Source organism: Planococcus citri, chromosome 4 (assembly GCF_950023065.1).
Source record: "Planococcus citri chromosome 4, ihPlaCitr1.1, whole genome shotgun sequence".
Lineage (NCBI taxonomy): Eukaryota > Metazoa > Arthropoda > Insecta > Hemiptera > Pseudococcidae > Planococcus > Planococcus citri.
The window spans coordinates 847,398-875,394 of NC_088680.1; the positions used below are offsets into that span (position 1 = coordinate 847,398).

General features: G+C 33.2%; 1 long non-coding RNA gene across 17 annotated transcripts; it reads left to right on the plus strand.

Annotated features, from left to right (window-relative positions):
- Positions 1 to 7: 7 nt before the first annotated feature.
- Positions 8 to 27,997, plus strand: LOC135843242 (uncharacterized). Of its 17 annotated transcripts, none has more exons than XR_010558273.1 (11): positions 8 to 473; positions 3,109 to 3,249; positions 18,740 to 18,842; positions 18,936 to 19,127; positions 19,243 to 19,372; positions 19,461 to 19,550; positions 21,240 to 21,691; positions 22,550 to 22,706; positions 22,849 to 22,972; positions 23,888 to 25,159; positions 25,851 to 27,997. It is a non-coding gene; the product is annotated as an uncharacterized LOC135843242 (long non-coding RNA). The 17 variants fall into 17 exon arrangements; XR_010558275.1 differs by having other exon boundaries at positions 3,142 to 3,249; XR_010558279.1 differs by lacking the exon at positions 3,109 to 3,249 and having other exon boundaries at positions 9 to 473.

Below are 27,997 nucleotides of genomic sequence, written 5' to 3' on the forward strand. Positions count from 1 at the left end.
GACACATTTGAGCGAAGCTATGATACGTAGATCTAGGTATGTCACATTTAAGTTGAATCATATTTCGCCTGTTCACCGTATACATAACTACCTGGAACCTGCCTAATACATATATTTATTTTTTCTGGTGGTAGATAAATTTGATCGAATAAGGTTCGGATTTTTTTTTTTTTTTTTTTTTGAAGTTACTGATTTGTACCTATCTAGATATTTCTCATTCTCGAAATAATGTTTTGATTTGTAATAAACTACGAAGTGAATTTTGAATTCGCGTTTTATTTCGCGCCAGAGTTTAATTATTTTCAAATTCGGTTCTTCAATCCAAGGATATGACAGCCTACGCCCTGAGCTGGGAAAGTGCCGGAATCCAAATGATGGATAGGAGTCCAAGTCCATCATCGAGAGGATAGGTATAGGTCGCCCAGATGTATTCCACGCAAGTATTCAAATTTGAGATTCGCCTGCAACGTTATGTATGTATGTATGTATGTATTGTATATTATAGAATAATTCAACATGCAGAGATTTACGAAATTTTAAGTGCATTAAAGTTCAAAGCATGGACAGCTGGACACATGCTGTCCAAAGTACTTGTATGTTAGTTATTCAATTCATCTACATGATATATATGTAGCTTCCGAGAAGCTTATACCTACATATAAATAGGTCGTTTGAATTTATTCCGCTTCGGAATGAAGTAGGTACATTAATTATTATTTTATAAAACAGGTAGGTAATTACCTAGTAGGTAATTACTAATTACCTAATAGGCGCGTGGCAGAGACAAAACTACCAGACTAGCCATAAAGTGGACAAAAACTTAATTTTCAAAAATTGATCACATTTCCTTCAAAATGGGCTACGCAAATTTTACGATTGCAAAAATGTTTGGAAAATTTTCTATACTAAATTCGGCAAATTTTGTAATTTCGACGAAATTTCGCCAACATTTTCAGAAACGGTTCAAACGTTTTGAAGAAAGTTTAAAAATAGACTGAATGCGAAAAAAAATCTGAATTTGATAATTTTTGGAAAATTCGAGGATTATCGATATATAAGGCCATTTTTTGGCAGCAGCTAGTATCGACTCAACCACTTTGAAAATGTTGTAATAAATGTTCCAAATCCGAATCCGTGTTGGTTAACACAAAATAACCATTTTTTGGGCTCCAGGGGTTCCCAAAGTTGTGAATAAAAAAATAATTTTAGGAACCACTGAGTATTATTTTCAAACACTTTTTTAGCATAAAATATCTGTTTGAACCAAATAAACGTTATGCGAGGTGATTTTCTTACTTTCGACCCTCGGGGGCAAAAATGGGGGGGGGGGGGGGGGTTTCAATTTTTTGAAAATTTTGGAACCACCATTTTGGACTTACCCCTTCGAACCCCGGTAAAAAGCTTTTTACAGTTTATTAGTTTCTGAAAGACTTCCATCCTACCAAATTTTGAGCTCAATAAAAATTTTCGCTGCTATTCAAAAATCCAATTTTCCAATTTTTCGTAATTTCGATATATTTTGGGAACCCCTGGAAAACTAGAAACCTGCGATTTGCGCCAAACGTAACGTTTTGAGGTATATATGTATTCAATAATCTGGATGAAAAAGTTGAATTAAGCTCCCCGTATATTCGTAATTTTGGAACATTTTTTTAGAGCCCCCCACTTTAGGCACCCCTAAAAAATGCGTTTACGCATATTTTTTCAAATAAATTGAAGAATTTACGTTTGAAACACACTATAGCAAGTGCTCGATAATTTTTCATTTGATTTTTCCAGTAACTTTCAAAATTGAGCTATTTTGGATCAAATTCTGAGATTTAACTCTTCGAAAAGACGTTAAAATAACCCTTTCATTATTTCAACGAAGTAAAAATGCCAGAATTTGACCTAAAATAGCTCAATTTTGATAGTTACAGGAAAAATCAAATGAAAAATTATCGAGCACTTGCTAGTATGCTTCAAAATGTGTGAATTCTTCAATTTATTTGAAAAAATATGCACAAACGCCATTTTTAGGGGTTCCTAAAATGGGGGGCTCTAAAAAAGGGGTTCAAAATTACGAATATACAGGGAGCTTAATTCAACTTTTTCACCTAAATAATCGAATATACACCTCAAAACGTCACGTTTGGGGCAAATCGCAGGTTTCTAGTTTTCCAGGGGTTTCCAAAATATCGAAATTACGAAAAATTGTAAAATTGGATTTTTGAGCACCAGCGAAAATTTTTATTGAGCTCAAAATTTGGTAGGATGGAGGTCTTTCGGATACTAATAAACTGTAAAAAGCTTTTTAGGGGGGGGGGGGGGGGTTCGAAGGGGTAGGTCCAAAATGGTGGTTCCAAAATTTTCAAAAAATTGAAACCCCCCAATTTTTGCCCCCGAGGGTCGAAAGTAAGAAAATCACCTCGCATAACGTTTATTTGGTTCAAACAGATATTTTATGCTAAAAAAGTTTTTTGAAAATAATACTCAGTGTTTCCTAAAATTATTTTTTATTCCCAACTTTGAGAACTCCTGGAGCCAAAAAAAATGGTCATTTTGGGCTAACTAACCACGGATTCGTATTTCGTACATTCACTAAAAGATTTTATGAGTGGTTGAGTGGATAATTAGCTCGTGCCAAAAAATGGCCTTATAGCAATTCCTCCTTTATAATTTCTAAAAAGAAAAGCAAACTGGGTCAAGCAAACGTAGGGTGTAATAATCTAGAAATTATAAACACCCAAAAAAAAAAAAAAAAAAAAAAAAAAAGAGGACCCAAACATTGGAAATTTATTAACTCAAGAAACAAATAAAAAACATTTTCCTGTGATTCGATATTTCTACGCTCAAAATCTGCGGAAAAACAAAATTTGGCTTGAAGAAGGCAAGCATGAAAACTCCAAAAATATTTTTAGGTATGCGAGAAATTGAAAGAAATTAATTTAACGGATTACTTTTGGGGGCTGATTACACACCCAACACCCCCCCCCCCCTATATAAAGTACCCCAAATGTTTGTTGTGAATGCAAATAATTGATGATTCTGTATTCAGATCATTCCTTCTGTTCTAATTTTATTTCATTCTCCATTTTTTTTTCTTTGGAATTGGAAATTTGCAACTAGGAAATGATTTACTTACTATAATGCTCCAATCAGGAAATGCTAGTCCTACTCCAATCTGTACGCTGAATATGGATATTTCTATGGTTGCTTCTCTTACTGATAACTGCATTTTGAATTTCACTGGAAATAAAGCAACTTCAAGTTAGTAACTTTAAATAAATTAAAATAATTTAACTAAAAATTAATAAGATATTATCTTACGTTTCAAAGTTGATTCGTTACAGTATGCAAGTGCTCTCCGTATTATCGCGTCCATTCTTAACTTTCTTTATACAGGGTGGCCAGAAATATCGGGTACCCCTAAAAAAGTTTTCTAACTAAATACTTCGGTTGGTCACAGTGACTGATAATAATGATAACACATGATTGGTTGTTGGACTGGAGAGATAACATTCCACCAATCATATGCATCTATTTCACATTGCCAACCTATATTTTTAATGAAAAACTTTCTTAGGGGTACCCGATATTTCTGGCCACCCTGTATGTAGAACGTAGGTAGGTACTATAGGTAGTTAGGTACTAAACACATTTAGTATCGATGTGTGTCCTCTTCACGAATACTCATATTATTATATGTATACCAGTAGCATATATTAGATTTTCGCACGTATTACCTACTAGGTACTATGTAATTATATCGACTATAAAGATGACAAATGACAATAATACAGTCAAATAGAAAATAACTTGATCGCGTCATTGCGACCGCGGGTTAATCCAGTAATCCTCTATTCGTTATACATACCTATAGATACGATGGGTTTAATCGTTTACACCCATGTCTTTCACTCGGTGCATTCCGGAAATCGTCTGCCAAAATTAAATGGCAAATGATGAATAAAAACTGCTGCAATTCACAGCTGAAAAGCTGCTGTTTAATTAGCTGATTTTATAAAAGTAGCCGAAAAAAGGGTTCAAAATTACAAATATACAGGGAGCTTAATTAAATTTCTTCACCTATATACTCGTAATTGAATATAATTGCCTCAAAACGTTACGTTTAACGCAAATCGCAGGTTTCTAGTTTTCCGGGGGTTCCCAAAATATCCAAATTACGAAAAATCGGAAAATTGGATTTTTGAGTACCAGCGAAAAATTTTATTGAGCTCAAAATTTGGTAGGATAGAGGTCTTCCAGATACTAATAAACTGTAAAAAGCTTTTTAGCGGGGTTCAAAGGGGTAGGTTCAAAATGGTGGTTCCAAAATTTTCCAAAAATTAAGCCCCCCCCCAATTCCTGCCCCTGAGGGTCGAAAATGAAAAAATTGCCTCGTATAATGTTTAACGGGTTCAAACAGATATTTTACGCTAAAAAAGTTTTTGAAAATATTACTCAGTGGTTCCAAAAATTCTTTATTTATTCGCAACTTTGGGGACCCCTGAAGCCGAAAAAATGGTCATTTTGGGTTAACTAATCACGGATTTGAATTTTAGGAGTGGTTCAGTCGATAACTGTCTGGTGCCAAAAAAATGACCTTATCGATACTCCTCCTTTTCGAAATTTTTTAATCCAATTTGGTAAATAGTAACATAATTCCTGATCGTGGAATTAAATTTTCTGGATTTAGGTAATCTAACACTCCTCGGATTTGAATAGGCTTAGAACTTTTCATAAATTTAGATTTCTAAAAAGAAAAGCAATCTGGGTCAAGCAAAAAGAGGACTCAAACATTGGAAATTCATTAATTCACAAAACAAAAAAAAATATATAATTTTTTCCGGTGATTCGATATTTCTACGCTCAAAATCTGCGGAAAAACAAAATTTGGTTTGAAGAAGGCAAGTATGAAAACTTTCAAAATTATTTTTATGCAAGAAATTGAAGGAAATTAATTTAACGGTTTACTTTTGCTCTGGGGGCTGATTACACACCCAATACCCCCTCCCTATAAAGTACCCCAAATGTTTGTTGTGAAGGCAAATAATTGATGATCTGGTATTCAGATCAGTGCTTTTGTTCTAATTTTATTTTATTCTCCATTTTTTTTTTTTATTGGAAGTGGAAATTTGCAACTTGGAAATGATTTATTATAATTTATAGCAGACAATTTAACACCGGAGTAGTCAACTGGTTCCGTGTTGGTACTGTTGATGTGGTTTCCCATGGAGGCCATGGATATTTTTCTTTAACGTCTCATGCCTGTGTTAATTCTAGCCCCATAGGTATGTATTAGTATGATGCTCATTGCTCCTATGAGGATTAGTGTCATTGGGATCTCGACGATGGACATTTTTATGTCTGCAGTTTGTGCTTCTCTTATTACCTTTGTTCATTTTGAATTTCACTGGAAATAAAGCAACTTGTGGTTAGTAACTTTAAATGAATTACAATAATTTAAGTAAAAAGTAAAATATTGTCTTACCTAGTTGAAGGCCCAAATATTTTCTTACCTGTCCTTTCGTTATGGAAAAATGTAGTTATTCGTGTCCATATGGATGTTATCGCGTCCATGTCAACTGGTAAAACTTCAACATAAGACGTTGCACACTGAATTTGTATTGATTATGTCCTCTTCACGAATACTCATATAATATATATACCAGTATAGCGTATGGATTTTCACATGTTTTTCTAACGTAATTTTCTCGAATTTTTTAAAGAATAAGTATGGCATGAATCTACTTGAACTTGACAAAGATTTGTTCACGTGGTGATATCTCGAGTTAAGATTTTATTTGCAATGTTTTATCAAAAATTGGAGTAGGTAGTTGTCGATGTCGAAATGGATGAAACCGCGTCACACCAGCGAGTTGAAAATCAATTAATTAAACGGGAGTAATTTTATAAATTATCTGCCATTTATTGTATTTAATTTGAAAAAATGACTTTTGTCACTATCGCACGTCGACAAATCGATGCGTGATAAAAATAAACAATTAGTTACTAGCTACCTCTACCTAATTATATCCACTATAAAGATGCCAGCAATACATAGGTATGTCAAATAGAAAATAACTTGCTCACGTCATTTTGACCGCGGGTTAATTCACTAATCCTCCTTTATTCGCTATACCTAGATACGATGGGTTTAATCGTTTACACTCTAAACCACGTCTTTCACTCGGTACCCTCTTAGGCTCTTCTTCTCGCACTTTTCATCGGTCAATTTACCTATATTAAATTACCGAATCAACGAATAGGTATCTACTCATCGTCAATTCGATGAAAATGGCCGAGGCAAATTTTTAGCCCGGATTTAAAAGCTCGCAAAATGTAAGAAATCTGAAAAAATTGAAAATCGCGAGATCAAGAGTAGGTATACTGAGAGAAATTTGTATGGTAATTTGTACAAAAAATGTAGTAAACTGGTTCCATAGGGCAAATCCAGTACGTATTGATACTTTTTACTTGAAAGTCAAGCAAACAAAACTTCCTATGAAAACCTCCCATACCACAAGGCAACAATTACCAAACTACATATGGTAATAGTTACCATACAAGCTAGCAAAGAGAACAAAACTGAGTAAATTTCAATTCTAAAATAAATTTTTAAAATTAAATATAAATATCTATACTTACTTATTAAATTTAAATTATAACTTTTAATTAAAATAAATTATTAAAAATTTAATTTTCTTTTAAATTGAAATAATTTAACTAAAAATGAATAAAATAGGTAAATTAATTATTAAAGGAAAAAAAATTTCAAAACGAAAATAATATTTTTATCTATTCGAAATCGGAGTAAAAACCCCCGAACTGCTAGCAAAATGCTACAAAATTTTGTCAACATCTCTGCATGATCACGTCCATGTTTCTGAAATTTTTTAAAAGAACCGTAGTCCAAATTAAACAAATTTAAATAAATATTAAGTAATATCGATGTTTACCTAACACACGAAAATTATGTACATAAAAAGTTTCATAGGTCCTCTTCACAAATCATACTGCTATTTCACTATTTTTAGGGATAAAAATGATAATTGTTTTTTTCCATTCATGTGGGAAATAGCCTTGTTTAAGGCAAGCATTGAAGATGTTCTTGATTATTCTTAATGCAAGAGTGTACTATTTAACTCGTTTAAATAAATTCATAAATTTCACGCTAGCACGTTTTCATACATTATTGGAATTAGATGATACGATAAAACATTTTTACACTTATGTTACTTATACAAAATTGCTAAATGCTAAATCTTTAAACCAGGCGTAAGCCCTGTATAGAAATACTCAGGTATGCCATTATTAGGTATAAATGTGATGAGTTGCTGAAGTCGATTGATGGGAATATAAATACATAGGTACCTAGGTAATTCATTTCCAAAAATTCTTACCATCGTATACGGATGCTTGCAACTCCTGATATGCTATGTGTATGTACTAGCTGATAATAAATTCTGATCTGAATGTTATGTTCATGTACTAATATTAGGTATGTTGAACTCCACGAATTGTATGAAATTTACGTTGATCTGTTGGAAAAATAATAATGTAGTTTTCTTTCTATTTTTTTTCTTACTTTTTTAAAAAGGTATTATTCATACTTACGTTTTCCAATATATTCGTGATGAAGTCCATAATCTCGAGATTATTATCAGGCACAAACGTATACTGAATAAAGAATTGAATTCTTTCCCTAAAAAAAAACAAAAACAAAAACAAAATATGCGCTCAAATATTCCTTAAAAAATACCAAAATATGCTCTAAAAAGTAAAAATATTCCCTAACGATATAGGTAGGGTGTTTTAAAATCACGAAAAGGTATTCTAATTCCATTATTAAAGGAATAAAAAACAAATAAAATTTAAAAAAATAAGTACCAAGGTACGAGTGAGCTATTGTTAGTTTTACAAATTTTGCGGAGAAAAAATGAAAAATAGCCAAATAGGTACATAAAATACTTACTAATATGATGTAAAAATTTGAAATTGAACAAAATATTCCTTAAAAGTCGCTAAAAACATAAAATATGGTCTGAAAATGCAAAATACTAATTATTATTATTCCCTAAAAAATTCCAAAATATGATTTTATGGTGAAATATGTATGCCGATATATGCTCTAACGAATTAGGCTCATTTTAATTAAAATTTCATGAATCTTGGAGATAATTAAAAAATTCCCTATCCCCTATGCATACAAAAAAATTCTCCAGCATAAAAATCCGAGCCCTGCTTATTATCTTTTGAAAACAGAAAAAAAAAGAAAAAAATGCTAATGAAAGTTGCACAAATTCGAATTAGGGATTTCGTTGTTGTAATATGCCTTTTGCATTTTGTTTCGATTTTATTAAAAATTTGTAGTATATTATATTTATCGAAAATTATTTTTAGATTTTAAATTTTGGTTGAATACAAATTGACAAGAGCTACCTATGTAGTTGAACTTCTGTGTCACTCGAAAATTCCTCTAGGTAGAAAGTTCAGGATAAATTCGCAGACTTTTATAATTGCGCAAATTTGGCAACAAAAACATTAATGTAAGCAATTAAAATAAAGATTCGTCTTACCTTACCTATACCACAAAATACGAATATATAGATATCCTATCATTTTTTTATGGCATGTAGGTATCTACTTGAACTTGACAAGATTTGCTCACGTGGTGATATCTCGAATTAGGATTGAAGTGGATATGAAAGCGCGATTATTTGGGAGGGAGGAGGGGGGTGACTGAAAATTCACCGATCGGTAGATAGGTATGAGAGAAAAATACCAATGTTGCAGAATAAAATTACGAGTTTCTAAAATGAAGTAGGAGATGAAATAATAAGGTACCAACAATTTTACCAATTGAACAGGTAAATATAGCTGTTCAACTCAGAAAACGGGGAAAAAAACTACAAATATCCATCTCTCCCGCGTATCAACTTCCGGAGCTCAAATTTGCGCCGATCGACTCATGCCACCATTGGCCGGATCCAGCCTTCCGGTCAGAAAACAAATTTTTTTACTTTATATTTCTCTTATTTTCGGTGAATTCGAAAAATGGCCGTTTCTCCCCACCAAATGAACTTGAGCAGCTGAAATTTTGGCCGAAGGGTTTATGCTTGATACCTAATGGATTAATACTACCTTCAGCCGGATCTGGAATTATCGTCAGAAATCATATTTTTTGTCCATCTTGTTCTTTATGCCATATGTCATTGAAAAAATTGAAAAACCTGTTAAACCAGCTCATCTAATGCACATGCAGTGCTGAAATGTCGGTCAAACGGTCTGTGCTAGATACCAAATCGACCCATACTACCATTGGCCGGATCCGGCCGTTCGTTCAGAAAACAGAATTTTTGCTTGCTTTTTCTCATGTTATGTGAAAAAATTTGATTTCTGGTGATAAATTGAAGAATTTACATTTGAATTGAAACACACTAGCAAGAGCTCGATAATTTTTCATTCGATTTTACCTGTAACTTTAAAAATTGAGCTACTTTGGGCCAAATTCTGAGATTTTACTCTTCAAAAAAACGTTAAATTCACGTTTTCATGATTTCAACGAAGTGAAATCTCAGAATTTGGCCCAAAGTAGCTCAATTTTTAAAGTTACAGGTAAAATCGAATGAAAAATTATCGAGCTCTCGCTAGTGTGTTTCAATTCAAATGTAAATTCTTCGATTTATTCGATTGGGGAAATACGCATAAACGCCTTTTTCAGGGGTGCCCAAAGTGGGGGGCACCAAAACCAGGGTTAAAAATTACGAATATACATACAGGGAGCTTAATTAAACTTTTTCACCTATATAATTGAATATATGCCTCAAAACGTTACGTTTGGCGCAAATCGCAGGTTTCCAGTTTTCCCAGGGGTTCCCAAAATATCCAAATTACGAAAAATCGGAAAAATGGATTTTTGAGTACCAGCGAAAAATTTTATTGAGCTCAAAATTTGGTAGGATAGAGGTCTTTCAGATACTAATAAACTGTAAAAAGCTTTTTAGCGGGATTCGAAGGGGTAGGTTCAAAATGGTGGTTCCAAAATTTACCAGAAATTAAACCCTTTCCCCAATTTTTGCCCCTGAGGGTCGAAAATGAAAAAATTGCTTCGTATAATGTTTAACGGGTTCAACCAGATATTTTACGCTAAAAAAGTTTTTGAAAATGATACTCAGTGGTTCCAAAAATTATTTTTTTATTCGCAACTTTGGGGACCCCTGGTGCCCAAAAAATGGTAATTTTGAGTTAACTAACCACGGATTCGTATTTGAAGCATTTTATTACAACATTTTAAGAGTGGTTCAGTCAATAACTGTCTGGTGCCAAGACATGGTCTTATCGATGCTTCTCCTTTTCGAAATTTTTGAATCCAATGGGTAAAAGTAACATAATTTCTGATCGTGGAATTAAATTTCTTGGATTTAGGTACTTGTAATTTAACACTCCTCGGATTTGAATAGGCCTAAGAACTTTTCATAAATTTAAATTTCTAAAAAGAAAAGCAATCTGAGTCAAGCAAAAAAAGGACTCAAACATTGGAAATTCATTAATTCACGAAACCAAAAAAAACTCAATTTTTTCCTGTGATTCGTTGTTTCTACGCTCAAAATCTGCGGAAAAACAAAATTTGGTTTGAAGAAGGCAAGTATGAAAACTTCCAAAATTATTTTTATGCGAGAAATTGAAGGAAATTAATTTAACGAATTACTTTTGCCCTTGGGGCTGATTAGGTACACACCCAACACCCCCTCCCTATAAAGTACCCCAAATGTTTGTTGTGAAGGCAAATAATTGATGACCTGGTATTCAGATCAGCGCTTTTGTTGGAATTTTATTTTATTCTCCATTTTTTTTTCTTTATTGGAAGTGGAAATTTGCAACTTGGAAATGATTTTATTATAATTTATAGCAGACAATTTAACACCGGAGTAGTCAACTGGTTCGTGTTAGTACTGCGTTGATGTGGTTTCCCATGGAGGCCATGGATATATTTCTTTAACGTCTCATGCCTGTGTGAATTCTAGCCCCATAGGTACCTATGTATTAGTATGATGCTCATTGCTCCTATGAGGATTAGTGTCATTGGAATCTCGATGGAAATTTCTATGTCTGCAGTTTGTGCTTCTCTTACTACCTTTGTTCATTTTGAATTTCACTGGAAATAAAGCAACTTGTATGTAGTTAGTAACTTTAAATGAATTAAAATAATTTAAGTAAAAAGTAAAATATTGTCTTACCTAGTTGAAGGCCCAATACTTGCGATGCTGCGATTACCAGTAATCCCATTGGGATCTCTAATGTTATGGACATTTCTATCGTTATTGCTTCTCTAATTGATAACTTGATTTCCAATTTCACTGGAAATAAAGCAACTTGTAGTTAGTATCTTTAAATAATTTAAGTAAAAAGTAAAATATTTTCTTACCTGTCCATTCGTTGAATGTACTCGTAGTTGTTGCTGTCGCGTCCATTATAGGTACTCTTTCTTGATTTTCCTTTCGCAGAATTAATTTTTGTTAAAGTTCAGAAAAATGAAAAAAGAAATCAATAAAACTTGGAATTCCAAGGAATAAAATATGTACATTAATGAAATGTCAAGACGTACACTGAATTTGTATTGATTCACGAATACTCATAATTATATATATACCAGTATAGCGTAAAGATTTTCACACGTTTTTCTGACGTAATTTTCTTCAATTTTTTAAAGCATAAGTATGACATATATCTACTTACTTGAACTTGACAAGATTTGTTCACGATACTTGATATCTCTAGTTAAGATTTTATTTGCAATGTTTTACGTATCAATAATTGGAGTAGTTAGTTGTCGATGAAAAACAGATTCTATGAATGCGGAGATGTAAGATATTTTTTGAGTAAAAAAATGATAAATTTTAATTTTTTTTTCAAAATAATGACGAATTTTAAGAAAAACAATCATGACAATTTTTTAAAAAAATGATGTTACTTTGTGAGAAAAAATAATGAATTTTTAAAAATTTCTGAAAAAAAATGACTTGAAATGAAATACTTGTAGGTGAGAATTAAAAAAAAATACTTAGCGTCAATGTATAGCACACGGTTACCAGAATGTATGTGTATCTATATGTATAACCACAACCTGTTCTAAATTTAGCTGTAAACTCAAAATTTGTTTTTTAAATAAGTAATTTTACGAAATTTTGTAAGTATGAACATAAATCGATAACAAAATATAAATAACTACTAACGAATAAAGAACGAGTAAATAGGTTAATTATATTCAAGTAGGTTATGGTAACTTTCAAGTTTCCCAATCCCAGTGGATATGGCCATACCGTACTTGACAAAGTCAAGATTTTTTCACGAAAAGTGCAAAAAAATATAAAGTCTTGCTTTTAGGAAAAAATTTTATCAAAAGTGTCGCTTTTTAGATAAAATTACGTAGGTACTAAAAGGTCCCACTTTGTGCTAAAATTGTCAAAAGTCTTGTTTTTTGGCAGAAATTTACACTATTCAGTAAAGTGCTAAAATATTTCATTTTTTTTTTTCATAAAATACGCAGAAGTCTCGATTTCGTGCCAGAAATTTACAGAAAATAGGTATCACTTTTTGCCGATGATTTGCAAAAAAGTATTGCTTTTTACCAAAAATTCTCGTTTTGTGAAAACTTTTAAAAAATAATATTGAATGAAGGTTATAAAAAAACGGACTTCCTGTAAAAAAATGATAGGTAAATTTACAAAGTACAAATACTTACTTGAATTATAAACTTCGAAGACTTCAGCCCTCGCTTCGCTCAGGCCTGTTACGAGTAGTTTTTCTTTTTTAAGATCAAACTTTCTAAAATACGAAATGTTGAGAGCTTTTGCTTTCGGAACTGAAATTTCTTCAAAAAATCGTTCCAATTCTGAAATTTTTAAGCCAAAAAAATCAACCTCCTCCAATACATATAAAAACATTGTTCTTTCACTCATCAAAATTGGAATTTTTTAAAGCTTTTTCTCATCCGCTACGCTCGGGTTAATTTGTTTTGTTTTCGTCTTTGTTCTTTACAAAATGTAAATATTTTATGTTTGAAGCTTCTCTTTGGAGATTCTCCAAGTTTCATATTGGGAAAACAAAAATGCTTGCAAATTCGTTGAAATGTCATAAAAATTGTTTAAATTGGCTGAAATTTGATGAAAATCATTAAAAAACTGCTTTGTTATGAAAAAAAGTTACAAAATTACAAAAAATAACGTTATGGAATTTTTTCATTATTTTTCAGTAATTAGCGCGGAAAATTCTACAAAAATTGCTCTTCAATGTTGATTTTGAAACCTATACCTATTTAATATTTAAAAAAAGAAAAAGTCTCTCCAAAATGAAAATTTAGTCATTCATAAGTCATAAAAAGCTTATCCTTTTTTATTTTTGCAATTTAGTAGACAGACACCTTAGGTTGATTCATTTACAGTATTTTGCTATAATTTTTTTAATTCGTTCCATTTTTGAGCTTTTCGACCTAGGTATGTTCTCTACCATTCCTCCTGCGTTCAGAAGAAATATTTTCTGATAATTTTGGATTTTGGACAGATAAAAAAAGAAAAGTATCTAAATTGGGGTAGGTGGTTGGTTTAAGCCACATGCTTTTCTCAAATCATTCATTTGGGAGGGGGGGGGGGAACAACGCATAAGAATTGTTTTACTGAATAAGCTACCTGCTGATTGAGTTTCCTTCGATTTTGAACCCGTTTGCAGTAAATATGTTTGTGGTGTTTCAACAACCAAATATCTGTACTTTTCCGTTAGTTTTCAATACAGCTTCGCTCGTGTCTTGTTAATTGTTATGGTACCATAGTGAAGGAGAAGACATGTGAAATTGAAATCCACAAGGGATGTGGAATGTCTGTTTAAATATGCGTGTCTTCATGCCATTTAATACCATACCACATTGATGTACTTAGTAGATTGTACAGATGCGTTGCATCATTGTTTTGCATTATATGGTTTTACCGCATACGTTGAGTACATATAGCATTTCGCATTATGCTATCATATAGCACCACTGACTGTGAGATGAATATAATGGTACCTATTCTGAGTGGTTCGGTACTTGTATTTTTCGTTCGTACCACTCTAGAGATTGTCGATCTTCTCATGAAACAACTGCAATCAATGACAGACCGAGTAAGAGTAAGAAAGCTGACGAAAACAACTCTCCCTCTCATTTGCTGGAAAAATAATTTTTCTATGCGTAAATATAATTAGGTAGGTACCTACCTAATATTTCAACCACCACAGTAAACGGGTTCTAGTCGGATTTGGAAATACACTTGGTAAGCGTTTTTAAAAATGCTCTCAGGGTACCTATTAAAAAAAAAAAAAAAAAAAATGAAATGCACACAAGAATTTGAAAAATCCCATTTTTGGTTTGTTTTGGTTTCACGTTCTCTAAACAAAATATCATTTTAGCAACAATAAAATATGCAACTGTAGATTCCATAGATTTCAACAATAAAGGCAAACAAAGTACCTATTTAAAAAGTGGCTAACGTCCAATTTTTTGGTTTCACATTTTTCCAACGTGAATATCATTTTAGCAATAATAAAAAAAGCTAACGTAGAAAATATTAATCTATAAACCATGAAGAAAATTGCCTAAAAATGACAAAAGTAATAATGAAAAAAAAAAGTGAAGAATGATAAGTAATATTAAATATTTTTTCGTTAGATTTCAAGATGTTCGCAGGAAGAAATATAAGAATGCTTCGGAAAAAAATGGGGAAAAATGAGGATAAAAAAATAATAAAAAATTAAAAACACGAAAAAATAGAAAAAAATTAATATAGAAAAATGAAAAAAAAAAAATGAATAAATATAAAGCAGAGATGGTAATAGCTACATTGCACTTAGAAATTGTGCTTCTTTTTTCATGAAAAATAATGTTGAAAAATGACTTAGGTAACTCACATTTATTTGTACAAATGTTCGCTTCGGTATTTATGTAGTACCTACCTACATACGTACTTACAATTAGTTCGATTTCAAATATTCAGAACTTTTATCTAACAAGACACTGTAAAAAGCTCAAGCATTTTTGTATTTCCCAATATTACAAGACTCTAACTCTTCTTTACAAAATATATATCAACTCCAGCACTTGACACAGGATCTTCACCAAAATTCTATCAAAGGTCCCCCGTTGAATGCTTGATTTTTTGTTCATCTTGTAGGCTCCATGTACAAACAACAATGTCGTTGAGAAACTAAAGACAATTTTCTGTTTGAGAGGAGGTTAGTTGGAAAAATTCTGACCAAAATATAAAAAATTTTCAAGAACTGTTACCGACTTTTTTTTGCTCGTTTCGCACAGGTTTGTCCTCTTTTTTTTTCAAAATCAATTTACTAAAAGAAATACCACTGTTTTTAGGCCTTTCGAAATCAAATTTTCAAAAACTTTCGCGATTGCTTCGCTAGGATCAATTTGTTTCTTGTTTTAAAATTTAAAAAATCACATTTAGGCCCCCAAAAATCCAAAACAGAAAAGGAAAATTTTATAATTCATAAACATATGTTATCAGTTGCCAAAATTGGTATTTCCCCCTATACCTATCAGTTGGCAAATTTTCTGTCAAAACTTTCTTCCGCTCCCCCTCTCACTAACCTCTATATAGTTTCGTCCCTAGAAATGGGCCCGCATTGGCTCTCTCGACGGCCCTGAGTTAGATGTGTTTCTAGATCGAATTTCAAGTCGCTTTCAAACAATGAAATCTATCCACATCATTATTCTTGGCGTTAAACAGTCAACTTCCAATGCATACAAATACATAGGTTACCTAATTCATTGGTTAATAAAATGAGCAAAAAAACAAAGCAACGTTAATTGAATCAAGTTAGGTATCTTTCTAAAAAAAACACACACAATAACAAACCAAGAATACGAGTTCGTCATTAGCCTAAATTTAAACGCCTCATTGAACAGCAATCTTATGAATAGGTAACGCGCATAATATTTATTTCTATAAGTAGATAGGTACTTAACTATTAATTTAGAAATTCATACCTTAAGTATAGTTACAAAATAAACCACGATGAATAAACGTCGCCAAAAGATCATCAGCAGTGGTAAAATTTTCGTAAATGACTGAAAACTTAGTTCAAAGTACAATTAATACGATTTGAAATGGGTGTACCTATGCAGGAATCGGAACTCTTGATCAGAAAATGTTGATCGCATGTTCGTCATGAATCACTTGGAGATTAAATAATTTTAAAATATGTAGATAATAATCAACGTGTCAATTTAGACTAAACTAATTTACGAATAACTACAGTAAGATTCAAAATTATTAAATTTTAAAATTGAAATAATTATAAGTATTAAGTATGTAACTTAAATAATTGAAATTTAATCGCAGCAAAATGTAGGTACGTTCAATTGCCGGATAATCACTTACCTATTAATTGACAGCTGAACTTGGCCAAAAGTTGATCAAATACAAGTTCAAAACTTTGAAGTATTGTTGTAGAACGACGAAATTCAAAATTCGTAGGTAATTATTCTGAAATATAGAACAAAAAAGTAAAGGTGACGTAGTAAATTAATCGAAAATACTTACTTCCACAAAAATTACTGAAGTAATCAACTGAAGATCTTTCCTTACCGAGATGATATACTACATCGGAAGCCTAGGCCTACTTTAAACATTTTGTTAAGCGCATCTGGAATATGGAACGGTTCGAATTCACCATCACAATTAATTGATAATATTCTAATACGCGATGGTTCTTTCCCTTCATTCTGTCACCAGTTCTATCTTGTTGCTTGGAAAATGGAAAAATTCAGTTTATAGTTTATACATTCGAGTTTTCAATTTAGTTTACTCACGAACGATTCTAGTTCTTGTCTTCAATAGTCCTTCGTGAAATGAAATTTGAATTGAATCAAAATGCAAAGAGATCCCAGCTGAGATCTTTCGATCGATACAACGCTGAAAGAGTGAAAGCATAGGTGTTTAAATTAATTGACAAATGATAAAAATATTGCATTAATTAACCTGAGCATACGCCTAATCAGATCAGCAATCAATTCTCCTCTCGGCTCTCACTATCAGATCAGCTATGGAAAAATTTTCAGTGTTTTTCAGGGTTGTACATGTTTAAAACAAAAATGTTTTAAACACGTTTAAAACACGTTTAAAACAAGTGAAAAAAAACAGAACGATGTTTTAAACAAAAAAAGCCGTTTAAAACTGTGTTTTTTTTGTTTTAAACGTGTTTTTTTTCAACTCCAATTTCCTTAAAAAAACACGTTTTTTTTAGTTTTTTGTTGAAAAAAAGTGAAATTGAACAAACTGTATTTTTGGAGGCAAATTTTGTGTTTTGATTCCAATTTTTCAATATTTCTTGAGCTTTATAGCGTTTTTATGACGTCACATCTCAAAAATTCATGTTTGGTGAACCCAAAACAAATGAATTTGTGTTTAAAACACATTTTAAACGTGTTTAAAACGCGTTTTAAACACATAGTTTTAAACACGAGAAAAAAACTGTTTTAAAACAAAAAAAACGTTTTAAACAAAAAAAAACGTTTTTTTTGTTTTTTTCAAAAAAAACACGTTTTTGTACAACCCTGGTGTTTTTGTTTAGGTAACGTAACAGAAACGTTTCCAGGTAACGAAAAAAAATTAAAGAAATCAAAAACTGATCAACAGTGTAGCCAACTAGTGAAAAAACAGATAAAATATAATAAAAGTGATCACGTGAACCAATCAGAAACGAGCTACGTGAAAGTGCACTACACCTCCACGCCACCACAGACCTAAAGCTCTTTAATACAAGTATGGAAAAAGATTATGCTCTTAAGAAAGTCATAGCATTTTACGTATGTGTTACGCACTGCGCATGGCAGGTTGGTGTTGTCACGCGGTGGTGGTGGGTGGAGCAACCAATGGGGTGCAACGTTGTACGTGAACAGCTGATTTGATGCTTGCTCGCGCACTGCGCAGTACGTAAAACTTATGTAAAATCCTATGACTTTCTTAAGAGTATAATCTATTTCCATACTTGTATTAAAGAGCTTTACACAGACCTTGAACCTTTTCTCGGAGCGGTCACGGTCACAGAGGTCGTTGAGCTAAAATGCGTAGTGTTTGTTCAATTTTTTCGTTGGTCGCCATGTTCACGTTCAGGTATTCTAATTTTATCCGACTGTTTCGTACGTTGAATTTTGTTTAATTTATTTGAATATCAATGAGATTTCTTTGGGTAAGTACTGTATAATATGAATTAAGATTAATTATTTTCATTTACGTAAGTAGTTGGAATTAGTTTTCAAAGTGTTTTCTGTCTCGAGGCGGTGGTCTATTGTGTGGAATGGTAGTGAGGGGGGAGATTTGCGGCTTACGCATCCAAACCGTTTCATGTCAAGAAGTGCTTCATCGCCTATTGTTCTCCACTCTTCTCTGCTGGAAAGTTGAAAATAAATGCTGAAGTTTTTTTTTTCGTTGAGTATTTACGCGAATGTGAAGTTACTTAGTATTTATACTCTTTTCTGAAAATGCTACGCCCATTAGTACGTAAGGTATGGTTGTGTTTATTTTGTCTAAATTCTTTTGTAATTCGCCGGCTTTTGTTCATTTGTGCATTTCTTGATTCGCGATGAATCCAGGAGGCAAGGTTATATAGTATGTATGTAGCATTATTATGATGTTATTAAGGTGTACCTACTCTTGGCGAATTTGGGTTCAAATATTCAGTTAGCTTTCAACTTGGTATTGTTTTTCAGATTGCTTGGTTTATGGAATGGACCACCTACGATGATTTTCGAAAAACGTGAACACTGTTACTGTTAGATGATACCGCCGAACTATCTACGATGTATAGAACAGGTGAATATCATAATTGTTCCATTTATATATGTGCTATTATCATCGAATGTTGAACTGTAGTATTGATGATTATATTATTCTGTATATTTATAGAAGCTGTCGGAATTATTTTTGTACAGATTTGTGATCGTATGTAGATATGTGCCAAGTTCCATGATCTTACAGTTTAGGCGCTAGTTAGCTTGTTCGTTTTACTTAATTTGCTGCTCGCTATACCATACATTGCTTTTTGAAGCAGAATGCGACTAAAATTGCCGAAGTATCTACCAAATATCATACTTATAGGTGAATATTATACCTAGACCTAAGTCTTTAATTAACCTATGTGACACGATCATTATCGTATTTTTACTTATTTGACTGTAGACTTATACTTGTCGATGTTCATATGTGTTTATAGAAGCTAGGTACCGGCCGATGTTATGTTTGTGCAGATTTGTTGTTATCCTAGTTCCAGTTTTGATCCTAGTTTCCTCATTCGATTTCAAATTACGATATGTACTCGATGACGTAGTTTCTCGTTCTTAAAGGTATGAAATTTTATTCAAATACATATTTCAATCAGTAGTGAAATACTTGGTTGAATAGTTATCGATTTTCATTATTTTGCTTGAACAGGTTGATGAATTATTCGTATACCACGATACCTAACGAAGTAACGACTGGAATTGTTATACTGGCTTCAAAGTTGATGAAGATTCAAATCAGGTAGAATATTTTTCTGTTTCCATGTAGATTTTTCATATTCCTGTCATCGTAGATTTTTTTTTCAAACTTCGATGATCGAAATGAAAATGATTATACCGTTGGTGTTTAAAGTTTAAGAAAGGGTTGTTGCATCACCCTCACGTGGTTTTGTATTGCTTATTTGTACTTGAAAAATGTCTTAGTTTATGGATTTTTAGTCATTTTAATTATCTCAGCGTATCTGTCTATACTCTATAGCACACCTAAATAGGTACTGTATAGTGTTTAGGTAGGTACTTTGAAATATGAAATTAGGTTATATGTTTGGTTTTAGGTTCTGAGTCGGTCAATTTTTCATTTTATTTTTCCTGGAGTCCCAGTCGTTGATCAACAGTCGTATTTTTTAAAATTGAATATTTGTTTTCTTATTATTGCTTTTAATTTTCAATAATCATTTTTTTATTATTAAGGGCAGATCTGAAAATATCTCACTGTGTGAGCTTCTCTCTCCATTTTTTATTCGGTTCATTCATTTTTTAATTTCAATACCTATTCTAGTAACATCGTTTAAACCTTTCGTCATTGTAGTAACTTACTTATAGGTACCTTATTCTTGAACAATTTCGATTTTTGCCGAATTTTGCTCAATGCTGCTGGAAAATGATTTTATTTCGTGTCTGAATTTGTAACAGTGTGGTAAATATTCGAATTGTTTTTTTGCGATGAATATTTTTAATTTTCGGGTATAGAGTTGAATATTCTAATATTTTTTTTCTTTTCTGGACATCTGACGAATTTTTTGTCGTTTTTATAATACATAATGGTAAATTTTAAACAAAATTCAATTAAAATGTTCCGGTGAACGTGTTTTTTGAGCATTTTGAAGAATTCAGGGCCCAAAATTGGATCATATTTTTTGGAATTTGGTACATTTTCGAGGAAGTGTCATATGCTACGTATCTAAATGTGTTGAAATTTTGCAAGGAATTCTAATATTTTTACAAAAATAAGTTTTTGATCTGTTGAAAATATTTCTGCAATGATTTCGAATGATTTTTTTCGTGATGAATTTTACGAATGAATTTTTTTTGTGGTGGTCACAAATGCGTTTTTTCGTACCTAGTTATTTTCTATTCAGTTTTTGTTGATTTTTATAGTGATGGTAGGTAAATTTTCTGACAGCGATTTAGAATTCTTTTTTTACGTTTTTATTTTTTCGCGATTATGAAATTGATTTTTTGTAGCTGGAAATTCTGAGTCTGAGTGAATTCTTCTATAGGCGATTTCGAATAGATTTTTTTGTGAAGCTTGAGATGATTTGGAGTTTATTTTTGGATTTGGTTTAGCATAGAATTGTTCTGCACGGTATTATATTAAACTAATTTTTTCATGTTGATTTCAAATGAATGTTTTAGTCGCGATGGCGATTTCAAAAGAGGTTTTTTTGTCACTTCGATTGAATTTTTTTTTCATGTTGATTTGTGAAATTTGGGTCAAGACAAGGTTACGTAGTACGTACACATTTCAGCTGACTAAAGTTTTTAATAAAAACTTTAGTCAGCTGAAATTTAAAGGCCCTTAAAATAAAAACTTTTTATTTTAAGGGCCTTTAAATGTTGAAAATTGTTTTTGGCAGATACTTAGTTAAAAGTAGATTCCTAGTGGTTTTCAAAAGGGAAAAATTGGCATAAGTATAAATTTTTTCTTCAGAAATGTGTTCAAATGCAGCCTCTAATACCAGAAATTTTTTTGGGCTTGAAAAAATATCCTCATAGAAGAAATTTATGAACGGAAATTAAACCAAAGAGAAATGTCCCAGTCATGACGAGTCATCGGTGCCATCGGTGCGCGCGCAGCAAACACGAGATGACGCATCACACTACGCATTACGCATAGTTCAACTTCAACCTTTTCATTTCACCATTCACCTTCAATTTTTGACATCATGGTGACAAATGAATTACGTTGAATTGTGCTGCTCTTTTCGTGTCGTTAATTTTTTTATTAATTTAGCCGTCATGTCGCGATTTTTTTTTCATTTTCGTTCACTTATGGTATTGCGAATTAGTTGACGATTTGATTTATTTAATCTTGCATTTACACGATCTTGTATTTAATTTCATCGGAGAAATGTGAGCGGTGGTTCGGCCACATGTGTCACTGTAAGTAAGAAATATTTAATTGTAATTTATGTGTAATAATAATCAATCGAATGATTAATCACAACATGTCTCACTTGTTCGAGTTCACGTAAGTACATCGAATTTCCTTCGTATAATAATTTACGATGGATAGTTTGGTATTTTTGAATCTTTGAAATGAAAGAAAAACAGTAGCTAGGTTATCATTATTGTGTTTTGTAACTCGTGATCATTTAATTGATCATCAGATTCGGCATTTATTTCGTTTATGGTTTAAATGAGTAATCAATTAATTCGTTGCCGATTTTCAGTTCGATCTTATTGTGTATTTGTGTTAGAGCGAGTTGTTTGTGAATTTTCATGCATAAGATAGCATTGTGCCTGACTGCCTGGTGGTAGATGAATCATACTCTGCGGTTGCTGACTCAACAGCACGAACGTTCTTGTTCGCTACGCCGCCTCGTCGCGTTGTTACGCTCGCTATTATTGAACACCCTGTGTCGAACGGACGTGTTCCAACTTATTCAGCTTGTTGTTCGGTATTTTTTTTTACTCTTTTGTTTTCAATTATTTTTTTAATTTTATTTCCTTCTTCGTAGTGTTTTCACTATGGATTTTCTTTTTTGCTAGCCCATGTACCTACTACCTACCTAGGCGCCTATTGTTTTTAAAATTAATTTCTGCTGTTTTTACTCGATTCGATACTAGTTGTCGTGGGCATTTTCTAAGATTTGAAACGAATTGCGTGATACTATGGTCTAATGTTCTTCCTATCTTTGTTTTGTGCCTATTCGTATTTTGTGTGTTTCGTCTGTATGATCTTTCGTTTGATCCGAAGATTTAAAAAGTACCAAAAACTAAGCTAGTGTTTGTTTTCAGGTACTACAGAGTATACGTAAGGTTCATGTTATGAATAAAAGTGGTGGCGATGATCACGAAGGAAACAGAAAGTGAATACGTACGTCTACGTATACGAAAGATGCTCGTCGAAGGATTTTATTACATATTTGTCGAAGATGGAAATTAGTTTCCCCTGGTGAGTTATTTCAGTATTCAATTGATTGAAACGTAAATGGATGTTTTTTTTCTTTGTTCTGTACTTGTGTTTCGTGTGTTCCCAACTTCCCATCTTCAATCTCGAAAATGAGTAGAAAACTAAGCTAGTGTTTGTTTTTCAGGTAGATATAGCATGTACCTGTACTGATGAACATGTTATGAAAAAAAAATGAATACGTTTGAAAGAAGCTCGTCAAAGGATTTCACAACGTACCTATTTGTCGAAAATGGAAACAGTTTCCCCCGGTGAGTTATTTCATCAATTTTTTTAATTAATGTTTTTGAGATTTTAAAGAAATAGATTTTGGTCAAATTTTGCTTTTAGGATCCTGTGACTTTTTATTTTTCAAAACTTCTTTTATAAACTTCGATTTTGAAATCACAAGTATTTTGAACAATTTTAGGTAATGTTCAATCTTCTTGTAATTTTTCTAAATTTAATTTATTTTAGCTTTTAGTTACTTTTTGCACAATTTTACTACGCATTTTTTGAACGATATTTTTTATTTGCAAATTTTTTTTTTGTTTTTTTATGGGCAGATACTTTCAAAATTAAAATTTTCATTTTAGAATTCATTAAAAAATTTTGATATTTCTGAGAGGTTTTTCTTTAATTTTGAAATATTACCAACCTTTATCGATTCGTTATTACTTAGTCATTTTCAAACTATTTTCATTAAAAATGACGATTTTTTTTTTAAAAACAACTTTCGAAATATTTTGCTTGATTTTTCCATTTTCATCGATAGAAAAATGTATGAAATTTATTGATTTTTTAATCTTCAATATTCGTGCGGTTTTAATAATTAATTCATTTGAAACAATATTTTAAAAACTATGTTTGCTGATGAAAAAATCAGTGTTGTGAAAATTTTATTTTTTGTGTTTTCATCTTTTTCGGTCAAATTTCTGAGCTTTTTTCAACTTTTTGTCCTTTTCAATTGCTTTTAATCAACTTTCTCAAGTTTTAACGATGTTGTACGCAATTTATTATCATGTCAGTTTAGTGTATTTCGTGGCACTTTTTTTCAAGTTATGGCAGATGAACACGGGGAAATGTTTATTTTGGGGAAATTTTTACTTGGTATTAGTGTACATATAAGTTAAGTTAGTTATATTTATGATTTTTTATAATAATCTTTCTCATCTTCTGTTGCTTAGCGTACGCGAGATATTTCCCCTCAGGCCTCCGAAGATGAATTCAACGCGATTTTTGGAATTTCTGCTAGGATCGGATTGGATCGGGTATTGTCTTGGCAGTTATAGGCGAATTAGTGGTCGTCATTGTCCGTCGGTGATGGCCACTAATTGAAGTGCCTCTGCATGATTGTGGATGACGGATATGAGCCGGATGATTGGTCAACGTGGCGACTTACTCAGATGGACTTCCTGACACGAATTGTGCTTCCGTGCTGGTGGATGCTGATTTCGTTGCGTATCCGAGCCGTGGCGAGATCAATAAAGGTATTCCACCTGGCCATTCTCCTATCCGGTCAGCTTGGGTACGGTCGGAGAGAAAGTCTGCTATATGGTCTGTGTTAGTTGGGGTTGAAATTTACGTGTTTTTTCTGTTGAAAATTTCTAAATTTTGTCTTGCTTTTTTATTTTTTATTCATTTATTTTTTTTTTCAATTCAATCATTATTTTTGGCTTCATATTTTCTTACATTCTTCTCCCGTCTCTATAAAAGGTGTAAACAATTTTTACGGGTTGGTTTCAATATAAGGCAAGTATGGCGTGTGATGAGTTTTCTATGTAAATTTCATTTTTTCCATTTTTTTTATTTTTATTTTTTTTCATCAAAGTTGTCCCTGTGCATAACTTATGTCCAACTTTACCAGATCGTCTCGGTGGCCCAAGGGAATTGTTGCCGGCGGGCCTGTGGAGTACTGGTAATGCAAAATTACATTTTTTTTCTGCACATTCTCTTGATTTTCGCGAAAAGATCGCAACTTTCGGGTGGAGGAGTTGCGCAACCGGCTCATGTCTTGGACGTTATGGCGTAGCCTCCGCGTGTCCCATGAGATCCCACTCCCTCAGCAGCAACAGTCTGGATAAGCCAACTTTACCGCTTCGCAATGCCATTAATCGGGTTGGCGGTACTGCAAAAAGCTGCACTTTAGGTTTTTGGACCGCGCGTAAAGATCGCTACGCTCGAGGGAAGACGTAGCGCAGGTTCTCCTGGACGTACCCGGTATCGATACTGGCGCGGGTTCCTTGAGAAATCCTCTTCCCTCAACCCATTCTCAGTCCTTTGGGTGGGGTATTCTTGTTCATGATGATGCGTGAAGGGGTAAAGTAGGACGGACTTACTTTGCCAAGATGGAGAGAATGTGGTCTTCTAATTGAATGCAACGAAAAAATGAACACGCGAATGATGCTCGTCGAAGGATTTCACAAAGTAATTGTCGAAGATGGAAGCAGTTTTCTCTGGTGAGTTACATATTTCAATAAGTTATTCAATTGATGGTAACTTGAAGACGAGGTGTTTTTCATCTCTTTGCTGTTCTGTACTCGTATACCTATTTTTGTGGCTCAATGTCCCTCTGTGCCCTAAGAACAGGTGGGGGAGGGGGGGGGTAAAAATTTCGAAAAATCAAGTGATATATCGAATGGTATGTTTTCGAGGTCGCTGAGTACGAATATGAACTTATTTTTTGGGACCAACCTTTCAATGTACCTCTGTGTCCCAAAAAGGGGGCCAAAATGTGAAAAATAGTGAAAAATCGTGTGATATATCGAATGGTATGTTTTCGAGGACACTGAATCCGAATATAAACTTTTTTTCTGCTTACGATTCCTCAAAATCCCCCCCCCCCCCTAAATAGGATAAAATTTTGAAAAGTTGCAAACATCCTGTAATCTTATCAAATAGTATGTTTTCAAGATCGCTGAATACAAGACTGTGGACTCGAATTTCATTCTTTACGCGTCCCACTAATGCATCATTTTATTGCTGTATTAGCTGTCAAAGCTATGTACCTAACTACCTATTTAGATAAATAATAAGTTGAACGCTTTTAAACACTAGTTGTTTTTTTTTGGCATAAAATATTGTTACATTAAGTAATGGTTTTAGTTATTCAAAATTCTAATCAACTTGTGTTGATTTTTTTTGTTTTAGAAGGCGAAGACAGATCCTGATCTAAAAATGGAATTCAGATGTAGATCCTTTCTACGTGTGGTATCATCAGCTCCAGAATATTCTCCAGCTTCGAACGTGCGATACCTAACTCATATCTCTCGCGTCTCTCCCGCATGTCCAGTTTCAATTTTACGCGATCAGCTTTTGACGGAATAACCAGCGCAGCGTGGCGATTTTATTCAGCGGAACCGAAATTTTACCGAGCTTCGAGAAGACGTGTACGTACAATGTTTGTAAATTGAACTTGTCGCCCACCCCCCTCCTCCCTTAATCGCAGCATTTGGCACGTTGGCCTATGGGCTTTATACGATAGACGCGATACGGCGCGGAATAATTATTTTAGAAGTGCCTACTCAGACTACTAGCTCGCTGAACGATATTTTTACGTGCGAATTTTTTGATTGGTCATCGTTGCTCTCACTGACCTATAAGTACTTTTGAACGCAGCGCTCGAACGTGATAATTTTAGCTGCCAGGATTAATTCTAGCTCATTGAAGAACTGTATTTTACGCATGCAAATATTTGTAAATGTGATTATGCCCTCACCTGCTATTTGGATTGAAACGAATTTATTGGAAAAGCTCTAGATTATTCCCTATGAAGATGGAGTAGTAGTTGCATATTATTGAGAACTTGCTTGAAAGTTCCCTGCAATGTTTATGTAGCACTTATACCTACTTGTACCGCTACTTATCGATTTTATGAATTATTCGCGCGGATATTTTGACGTTTTATTCACGATGAGATCCTTTTTTTCCAATTGGTGAATGAATATCGTCGACGTATTGGATTTTGAAGCTGGACGTATATGATACACGAGTATTCTTACGCTTAATTTTAGCACTTGTACGGCGCAATACTGACTCACAACAACAACGCTTGCGGTACCAGAAGTTTTTTTTTTTTTTAAATTGGATAGGTACAAGAATATTTCGGATCAAAATTGGATGGGGCGATGTATTTGGCTATTTTCAAAATTCGTCGTTTAAGTTGAGCGCCGATGTTGGTATCTGGTCAACCTGGAGACCTCACAACATCGGAAGAGACCCGGAGGGTTTTGCGATGCCTACTGCGATCGTCCCCGGCATCCGGGATACCAAGGCGGCATGGTAGGGTCGCATTAAACGAAGGGTAATGAGGGATGGTAGATGTTACACGTTTAACTAGATATCTAACATTGTTCGAATCGCAGGTCGAAAGGTCTTTTCATCGTCGATGGCGTTCTTTGTGGTACCTCGTGCACGACTTTTTCCTTCAAAAACACACTGACGTGTGATTTTTGGAGCGAACGAGTCGTATACGAGTTATCCGAGGCGTCGCAGGGCGATTTGTGGTGCGTGAAAGTGCGTGTGTGGAAGCTGCCATGTGGTGAGTGTAGTCAGTGTAGGGAATTGAGATACTGTTCCGGAGAGTTGGGCCCGACAAAGGGTTCGATTGTCTGGACTGTTGAGAGTGCGCGAAGAGCGGATGTCGATCTGGATTTTTATGCTTTGTTAGAATCTAGTTAAACGTGTAAGGTCTTTCCGTCATCGTATGGGAAGAGAATGTTCAAAAATTGCTCTATTGAAATGATTAGCATCGAACTTTCTAGAAATGTGTTTTAGTCATCATTGGTCGGATGGGAGATGACTGGGGTTCGATTTTGATACTGTGTGAATGAGTCAGGTACAGGCGAGTCGTTACTATGTTACCTATTATAAGTTAGTTTATACCAGTTGATTCAGGTGAGTGGTTATTTAATTACTTATTAATTAAGATCAGCTTATTTGCGTCAAATTTGACATATGAGACAAGTGACGAGCAAAATTGTCGATCATTCTTGCTGGTTTACGATGAAATTTGTCGAGAAATTGAGATTAGGACCCCCCTCCCGCCCCTCTAGTTTTTATGTATATTATCATGTTGATGTTGTATAATTTCTGTTTGTGTATTTTTTTAAAAAATTTTTTTGAAAATTTGTATCATATCACAATCATGTTATCATTATTCGTGTATTTTTGTAATGGCCAATCATGGTTTTTCACTGTCGAGCGGCCGGCAGTGTTTTTTACTCCAGATTGGTCAACGTGTTGTAGAATTAAGTTTGTATTTCTTTGCCGTTAAAAAATTGAAACGATTTTCGTTT